At 37.4% G+C, this 10,141-nt stretch overlaps 1 pseudogene; it reads left to right on the forward strand.

Moving 5' to 3' along the window:
• Nucleotides 1–9,337: 9,337 nt before the first annotated feature.
• LOC102856365 lies at nucleotides 9,338–9,997 on the forward strand (annotated as a pseudogene).
• Nucleotides 9,998–10,141: the final 144 nt, after the last annotated feature.

A 10,141-nucleotide genomic window follows, 5' to 3' on the forward strand; every position in this document is an offset into this window, starting at 1 on the left:
GGCAAGAGAAACCACACCTGAAGAAAAGGAACAACGTCTAAAACCCATAACATATCAAAGGAAAAAAAAAATAGAATGATAAAAATAAGTATCTAGAATTAAAAAAGAGACAGACAACAAAAAAGAGAGACCAACACAAAACAAGGCAAATGAAAATCACATGATGAGATGGCAAATTTAAAGGCAAATATAAATTACATAAAACTATTCTAAGTGAATTGTGCTCAACAAAAATGGACTGAATGTGCTATGGAAATGAGAATCACTGGTAAGAAGTGAGAAGAGTGGAATTACAATGTGAACATTGTAATTATTACATGAACCAAAACGTGGATGAAAGGGAAAACAATTTATAAACTCATATCCAAATCTCAATTTTTCAAAAAGATAATCAGACTGAATTTTCAAAGATCATTGAATACTTTTTAGAGGGGATATTGAAGATGCGAAGTTGTGTGTAAAAGAAAAGACAAATACTAGACATGGAAAGTTTAACCAAATGAATGAATTCTTCCTATAAGAAGATTCTGGAGGGTGCACCCGAGAATATACAAAATATTTGAGAGAAGAGTTAAAAAAGAGAAAACTATATTTTGAGGTTGGCAAAACCTGGATGTAAAATATGACAAAAGTATGATAAGAAAGAAAAAATATAGGCCAATTTTATTCATGAGCATGGAAGCAAAACTTTTAAACAATCTTTGGTGCTGGAAAAGAGTATTGAGGGTACCAAGGACTGCTAAGAAAACAAACAGATTCATCCTGGAGAGGGTAAAACTGGGCGGCTTCCTGGACGCAAGGATTCTGAGGCTTCATCTGACATACTTTGGTCATGTTGTAAGGAGAGACCAGTCCTTGGAGAAGGACATCATGCTTGGGAGGGTAGAGGGACGGCGCAGAAAGGAAAGGCACTCTAGGAGGTGGATTGGTTCGGTGACTAGGGTAATCAGGATGAGTGTGTCGGAGACAGTGCGATTGGCATAGGACAGAGCAGAGTTTAGGGCTGTTGTACATAGGGTGGCTATGAGTCACAAGTGACTCAACGGCACATATCAACAACAACAACATTGTCCAATTTAATGTAACACTATAGTAGAAGTGTAAAGAGAGCACCATGATCAAGTTCGTTTCATTTTAGGAATGCAAGCTTATGTATTAGCATTAAAAATTCAGTGGATGCAACTAGCACATTATTAAAAAGAAAAATTACATGTTTCTCTTAGAAGATGTAGAAAAAGTGTTTGATAAAATTCAGCCTGATTTTCATTCACAAATAAGAAAGTGAAATGTCTTTCTTCTGGTTAAAAAAAATTCACAAAAAGTTAATATTAAACATTATAATTTGTACTTAAATTTTAAACAGTTCACATCAGATTTCATTTATATTAACTAGAATTATCAGTTAAAAAAGTTATGAAGATTGAAAGAAAAAATGGAATTATTTGTATATTATATTATCTGATTATTAATATAGAAATCCCCACTGTTTGGATGAACTAACAAAATGAACACGTGTGTTTGGAAATCCCTCTGGACATGAGGTCAACATTAAAGTAACAAACAAGTAAGAAAATGAAATTTAAATTAAACAAAAATGTACAAAATATTTAAAAATTCCAGATACTCAAAGTTTATTCAATAGTTTCTCTATCTAACTTATTTTGTTGTCTATTGACCCAGCAGTGAGGACCTTTGTTTTCTTGATGTTGAAATGTAATTCATTTTAAAGATTATAGTCCTCGATATTAGCAGGAAGCATTTCAAGTCCTGCTTATTTTCAGCAAGCAAAGTTGTGTCATCTGCATAACACTGGCTGTTGATGAGTCTTGCTCTGATCTGATACTACATTATTCTTCAGAGTCCAGCTTTATGAATTATTTGCTCAGCATACAGACTGAAAAGGCATGGAGAAAAGATCCATCTTTGTTGTACATTGTTCCTGGTTTTAAATTATGCAGTGTTTCTTTGCTATTTTAAAACCAATACTTTTTCATCTAGATATAGATTACACATTGTTGTTGTTGTTACGTGCTGTCACATCAACTATGACATATAGTGACCTTATGTAGAGGAGCCTTGAACCCTGCCCTGTCCTGAGCTAGTCTCACCAATTCTAGCACATCAAACCCCATTGTCCCAGTTACTGTATGAATCCATCTCATCTGGAGTCTTCCTCTCCTAAGCTATCCCTCGACCCTTCCAACCATAATGTCCTTCTCCAAGGACCGGTCTCTCTGGGACACATGCTCAATATATATGAGATGGAGCTTCAGAACCCCAGCCTCCAAAGAGAGTCTTGGTTTTACCCTTTCCAAGACAGATTTTTTTTTTTCTTGGCCGTCCATGGTATGTTCACGACTCTTTTCCAGCACCACAATTCAAAGGCATTGATTCTTCTTCTGCCATCCTTAGTCATTGTCCAACTCTGTGAAGCATAACAATAACAAATAATTGTGAAGATCATGGGCTAGATTAGGCACACCTTAGTCTCTAGCCTGACATCATTGTTTTTCGGTACACTGGAGATGTCCCTGACAGCAGATTTTCCCAGTGCAATTCATCTTTTGTTTTCCTGTCAGCTGATGCTAAGAATCTTGATTGTGGAGCCATGCAAGCTGTAACTGTTAACAACCTCTATTTCTTATCTATCTATCTATCTATCTATCTATCTATCTATCTATCATACTGTTGCCAATTGGCCCAGTGGTAAGAAAATATTTTTTTTTTCTATGTTGGTCTTCAATCCATAGTGAAGATTACAGTTGTTACACGTTAGCACAACTAATTTTTCTGGGACTCCCATTCTTCTCAATGTTAGTCATAGTTTGATATAATCCACACAGTCCTATGACTTTGTATAATCAATAAAACACAATCAAGTAAAAAAAATTTTTCTTCTGTATTTTCTGCTTTAAGCCAGGACCAATCTAACGTAAGTATTGATATCCTGGTTCCAAAACTACTTCTAAATTCTGCATAAACTTTTGGCAGTTCTTTCTCAATGATGTGTTTTAGCATGTTTTTTATGATCTTTAGGACTATTTTGCTTAATTAATCATATTGTTCTATACTTTCCGCATTCTATTGGATCACCTTTCTTGAGAATTGAAATAAATATGGATCTCTTCCAGCCAGTTAGCAAGACAGCAGTACTCTAAATTTCCTGGCATAGACTGATGACATCCAGGACTGCATATGTTAGTTGAAACATGTCAATTCATATCCCATCAATTTCTGGGGTCTTATTTTTGCCAATGCATTCAATGCCCTTTGAACTTCTTCCTTCAGTATGATTGGCTCTTAATTATGTGGTACTTTCTGAGATTTTTCAATGTCGACCAACTATTTTTGGAACAATGTCTCTCTGTATTCTTTTCACCTTCTTTTGCTCCTTCCTGGATCACTCTGGATTTTGTCCATAGCATCTCTCAGGATTGCAACTCAAGGCTTGAATTTGTTTTTCAGTTCTTTCAGCTTTAGAAATGCCGACTGAGTTCTTCCCTTTTTCTTCTCTGACTCCAACTCTTCACACATTTTATTAAAATACTTAGTCTTTCAGCTCTTTGATTTTGCCATCTCTTTTTTTTTTTTGTTTTGGCATTTTGAAACACTGGTGTAATTTTATGATTTCTTCTGAATACCTTTTTAATTTTTCTTTCCCCCTGTGTCCCCTCTATCTTTTCTGTCACTTTTCCCCCCTCTCTTCATGCATGGAATCCTTGATGTTATCTCATAGATCCTCTAGTCTTCGATAATTGGTGTTCAATGCCTCTAATATGTTCTTGAGGTGATTCTTAAATTCAGGTGGAGTATATTCAGGTTGTGCTTTGGGTCTTGTGGACTAATTCTGATTTTCTTCAGCTTCATTTTTACCCAGTATGAGTATTTGGAGGTCTGTCCCAGGTTGGTTTCCAGACATTGATATGACTATTTAAAAGGTAAAGAATAGCCAAGTTAGCCTTGCATAAGAACAAGTTGGGAATATTTGCTCTGTGAGATATTAATACTAATTATAAAATTTCAGTGCCATCAACAGACATAAACATTACAAAATCCTGAAATACTAGCAACAAATAAATTCTAATATACTAGTATAAAAAATATATCCTATCTCCTTACCTTTGCAATGTGTTTACAGAAAACTTACGGGAGGTTGGATTCTATGAGGAAGAATGTGACATCAGAATTGGAGGAACTCATCAAAAACCAGTGTTATGCAGATAAACAACCTTGCTTGCTAGAACTAAGGAGCACCTGAGGTCAAGGACTGCAGTCTTCAATATGTATTGAAGCTCAACTTCAAGAAAGAAATAATCCTCACCACAGGGCCAATTGGAAGCATCATAATAAATGGAGAAAAGATTGAAATTGTTACTAAAATTTCAGCTTGTTCAGCTTCACAATCAACACTCTTGGTATCAGCAGTCAGGAAATCAAAAGACTAATTGCATTGGGAAAATCTATTGTCAAGGACCTCTCCAGAGTGCTGAAAAGCAATGATGTTAGTCTAGAGACTAAAGTGTGCCTGATCCAGGCCATGATCTTTGCAATTACTTGCTATACATTAGAGAACTTGAAGATGCCTAAGGATGATAGCAGAGGAATTGATGAGTTTTGCTTGCGGTGTTGGAGAAGAGTACTGAACACACTATGGACTTCCAAGAAAACAAACAGTTTTGTCCTGAGAAGGGTGAAACCAAAAGGCTGCTTGGAGGAAAGGATTTGTAAACTTCATTTCACATATTTTGGGCATGTTTCTAGAAGGTACTAGTCTTGGGAGAAGGACAGCATTCTTGGAAGAGTAGAGGGACAATGCAGAAGAGGAAGACACCAGGGTAATGGGTATAGGTGTGTTGGAGAGAGTGGTATTGGTTCAGAATAGGACAGAGTTCAGAGCTATTGTACATACTATCTCTATCAATCACAGACAACTCAACATGACATAACAGCAAGGATCTACAAGTGTTTTTAGACAATCACTCTGTGTCCTCCTGGCATTAATAAAGAAGAGCCACTCTGAAGGGTGAGAGAGGAGCCCTGAAGTTGACTAATAATATCTTCAACTCCAGAGCAGCCTTCCAAGTAGATGGAGGTACCCCTACCCTTCCACAATGTAATCTGCATCTGTATTATGTTGGCTCTAACTTGGTTCCCTTACTTCTCATTTCATTCTTAGCACAGCTGTGTTGGCTAAACATCTTTTCAGCTCTTTCTTTTCCCCCTCCTAGAGCACCTGGACAAGAACCCTATTGGAGAGCTGGGGATTGTACCCACTGGTACCCCCTTGAGAATGCTCCAAGGACTAGCTCTAGTTAGGTGCCGTTGAGTCTAGTATAACTCACAGCACAGTCCCTGAGGAAGTTTCTCACCAAAAAGGCTGAAATCTGAGGACATTGCAAGGAAGAATTTCTCTCCCAGCTCTTGAATAGTGGGCAGGTTAGATATGGACAAATATTGGGCAGCAGGGGTAGCATGGGCAACATGCAAGGACAGTGACTCAATTTAATCTTTGGTGAGAGTGCTTAGTACGGGAGGCTCAAGGACCCAAAACTGAATGGGGTATATCTCACCTGACTTCCTCCTTGCTAGATTTTTGCTTCAGGATCATGGCCCCAAAGCCGGAAGAAGATGACTCAACCGGCTTTCTCATTGCCAGACCTCTGCTTACAGGTCCAAGGCCCAAAAGGCAGGATGGAGACAACACAGCTGACTTCCTGATTACTGGAGCTGTTTCAGGGACCAAAACCTCAAAACTTGGATGGAGATGACTTGACAGTCTTCTGCATTGACAGAGCTCTGTTTTTCAAACATGAACACCACCAGCCAAAGTAAAAGAGGAAAAAATTGAGAATATTATTTTACCAATATTTACTTTCTTAAACTGATCAAATGTGTTATCAAAATGCATTAATAATAATTTGTGACTGGAGCACACAAGTTGGAAACAGTGCAGAAGCAAGGGTAGTTGTAAAGTACAGACTTGGTGACAGAAATGAGGCTGGAAATGGAATGATTGAATTTTGTATGATCAATAATTTATTCATAACAAATATCCTTTTAAAAAAACAGAAACAGTGACTTTACACATGGACCTTACCTGATGAGCTACGCAGAAACCAGACTGACTACATTTGTGGAAGTAATTGTTGGAACACTCAAAACCAGGCCAGGTGCTGTCTGTGGAACACATCATTAATTGCTCATGTACAAGATCAAACTGAGGCAGAAAAAAATAAAAACAAGTCTAAAAAAACCTAAAATATGATCTTGAGTCTATTCTACCAGAATTTAAAATCTGTCAAGAATGTATAGAGACATTGAACACCAATGATCAAAGACCAGAGGAATAGTGGGTTGACATCAAACATATTGTCTATAAACAGAGCAAAATATAATTACAAAGATAGAGGAGAAAGAAAAAAAACCCAGTCATTTATATTAGAAGAAACTATGAACATTTCATTAGATCATCAGTAATACAAAATAAAGGGAAGAGATGCTGAGCAGAAGAGTCCAAAAGTCAGCATGAGAAGATAAACAAAAGTATCACAACAGAATGTACAGAGAACTTGACTTGCAGAATAAAAAAGGGAGACTTGTTCAGCATTTCTCAAGCGGAAAGAACTGTAAAACAAATTTTAACACTCTAGTTTAAATTCTGAGAAATGCTATGGGCAAAATCTTGAATCATCCAGGAAGGACCAAAAGAAAGTGAGAGGAATATACAGAGTCACTGTATCAAAAAAGAATTGGTCAGCACTGAAAAATTTAAAGAAGTACCACATGATCAAAAACCAATTGTATTGGAGAAAAAAGCTCAAACTGTATTGAAGGCACTGACAAAAAAAATAAGGCCCCAGGAATCAATGGGAAAGTAATTGACATGTTTCAAGTAACAGATGCAGCCCTGGATGCACTCACAATTCTATGCCAGGGAATTTGGAGGACAGCTATCTCACTAACTGACTGGAAGAGGTCCATATTTGTTCTCATTTCCAACAGAGGTGATCCAATGGAATGTGGAAATTATTGAGCACTATAATTAATATCACATGAAAGCAAAATATTGCTGATGATCATTAAAAAATTTCTAGAACAGTATATTGACAAGAAACTGCTAGAAGTTCAATATGGATTTAGAAGAGGCTATTGCACCAGGGATATCATTACTGATGTCAGATGGATCTCGGCTGGAAACATAGAATACCAGAAGTATTTCTATTTATGCTTTATTGACTATGCAAAGGTATTGGACTGTGTGGATCATAACAAATTATGGCTAACATTGAGAAGAATGGGAATCCTAGAGTACTCAACTATGTTCATATGAAACTTATACCTAGAACAAAAAACTCTTGTCTAAACAGAGCAATGGAATGCTGCAACGTTTAAAATCAGAAAGGTGTGCATCAAGGCTTTTCTTCACACTTATTCAATCTGTAGGCTGAGAAAACAATTCGAGAATCTAGACTCTATGAAGAACATGGCACCAGGATTAAAGGAAGATTGTCATCTACAACTTGAGTTATGCAGATAACACAGCCTTGCATGCTGAAAGTGAAGAAAACTTAAGTGTTTGCTGCAGAAGATCTAAAGCTGTCACCTTTGATACAGATTACATCTCAAAATCAAGAAAACAATAATCCTTATCAATAGAACAATAGGAAACATCATGATAGATGAAGAAAACCTGGACCCACAACCAACACCATTGGTACCAGCAGTGAGAAAATCAGGAGATGTATTGCTTTGGGAAAGTCTGCTCTAAAAAAAGAGGTATCTAAAATACCTCTCCAAATTACAGAGAAACAATGATGTCACTTGCAGACTAAGGTGTGCCTGATTCATGCTATGGTCTTTTCAATCATTTGTTATGCATCTGAGAGCTGAACAGTGAATAAACATGACAGAAGAATAATTGATGCCTTGGAACTGTCAGTGTTGGAGAAGATGACTGAATATACCATGCACTGTCAAAACAGAAAGGTATGTCTTGAAGAAAGTGCAGCTAGAGTGCTTGTTGGAGGCAAAGATTGTGACTGTGACTCTTTGGCTCATATACTTAGGGCATATTGTTAGGAGAGGCTTTTCCTTAGAGAGGGGCAACATGCTTCGAAAGGTGTACGGTCATTGAAAGAAAGATAGACCTTCTACCAAAAAAGGAAGACAGATTGACTTAAGTATGTCAGAGGTGGTCAGGATGGCACAAGATAAGACAAGGTTTTGATCTGTTGTTCAGCGGGTGCCTAGGAGTCATACTTCTCTTGATTGCACATAACAACACCAGTATCCATAACCATACATGCCTTTGGTAAATTATTTGTCTATATTCACATTGTTGTTGTATACCACCATGTCAGAACCAACAGCATTTGACCCTGCAAATAGTTTTAAGAGGTAGTAAATAATGCAGGAGGAGATTGCACATCTTTCTCTCATGGAGCAACTGGAGGACCTTTACATTGGTAGCAAAATTTCTTACCATCAAGTCATCAGAGCTCCCTATTTAATATTTTATTGTATTGTTCCATATTTATTATATTATATATAGTCTATTAATTATATATCTCTCAAAACCAACAGGATGAAATGCTATATAAGCTTCATAATCCTAAGCAAACACTGAGTAAATGAAGTACTGTAAATGGGTCTTGAAATCATAGTCTTGGGGAACACTAAGATGAATTGATTTAACATAGTCCAAAACAACGCTGTCTACGTTCCATGTTAGTGGGTAGTGACTGAGTTCTGAATAGCTTTTGAGCTATTGGTCTTTCTTTGTCTGTAACAAAGAAGAAGGAATAAAAAGAAAAAGAAATGTACTGAAACAATTAATTCAAAGGACTTCCTTGTCACTGAGATCAGACTTTACTAGAAGGTAGTTATCAGTTGCCACTGACCTAAAAGGCATCATAGTATAAGATTTCTGACAGAGTAGAGGAAAATAGGGAACAAAATCTAAATATAAAATTACCAGGCTTACTGATCTGATAGGTACTAGTGGAGCCCATGGAGACTTTGAAACTTAGTCACTCTTTGAACCTGTACCAAAACTCATTCCCATGGCTCAACTTTTAACCAATAAGTAGACAGCCTTTACAGTGAACATAGAGAAGACACATAATTTTTAGTACCAACAACTATTTATGGTCAAAAGAACAACATTTGCAAAAGAATCATGTTCAAAAGGCAGGAAAGAATAAAATTGAAAGATTAATGAAAATGAGAATTACAAGAGGAAGTGAGAGAATGCCATTATAGTATTTGTATTGTAAATAATGTTATAAAATTTGTCAGTCAGACGGCTCCCAGAGATGCTTCTGGAAGAACCATCACGATGGCCGCCCAAGGAGACTCCCAAGTCCATTTCAAACTCGTGTTGGTGGGTGATGGTGGTACTGGTAAAACGGCGTTCGTGAAACGTCATCTGACTGGTGAATTCGAGAAGAAGTATGTAGCTACCTTGGGTGTGGAGGTCCATCCTCTGGTCTTCCACACCAACAGAGGACCGATTAAATTCACTGTGTGGGGTACAGCTGGCCAAGAAAAATTTGGGGGACTGAGGGAATGGCTATTATATCCAAGTCCATCCAGTGTGCCATTATAATGTTTGATGTAATATTGAGAGTTAGTTACCTACAAGAACGTGCCTAACTGGCATAGAGATCTGGTTCAAGTATGTGAAAACATCCCCAATGTGTTGTATGGCAATAAAGTGGACATTAAGGACAGGAAAGTTAAGGCAAAATCCACTGTTTTCCACCAAAAGAAGAATCTTCAGTACTATGATATTTCTGCCAAAAGTAACTGCAACTTTGAAAAGCCTTTCCTTTGGCTTGCTAGAAAACTAACTGGAGAACCTAACTTGGAGTTTGTTGCCCTGCCTGCTCTTGCCCCACCAGAAGTTGTCATGGACCCAGCTTTGGCAGCACAATATGAGCACGATTTAGAGGTTGCGCAGACAACTGCTCTCCCGGACGAGGATGATGGTCTGTGAGAGAACGAAGCTGGAGCCCAGCATCAGGAGTCTAGTTTTATAGGCAACTGTCCTGTGTCGTCAGTGGTGCCGCGTGTTTGCCACTTTATTATCTAGCTAAGCAGAACATGTGCTAATCTTTGGGATGCTGAAGGAGAGATGAAT

The sequence above is a fragment of the Elephantulus edwardii genome, unplaced genomic scaffold (genome assembly GCF_000299155.1).
Source record: "Elephantulus edwardii isolate Elephantulus edwardi_28Jun2011 unplaced genomic scaffold, EleEdw1.0 scaffold00149, whole genome shotgun sequence".
Classification (NCBI taxonomy): Eukaryota; Metazoa; Chordata; class Mammalia; order Macroscelidea; family Macroscelididae; genus Elephantulus; species Elephantulus edwardii.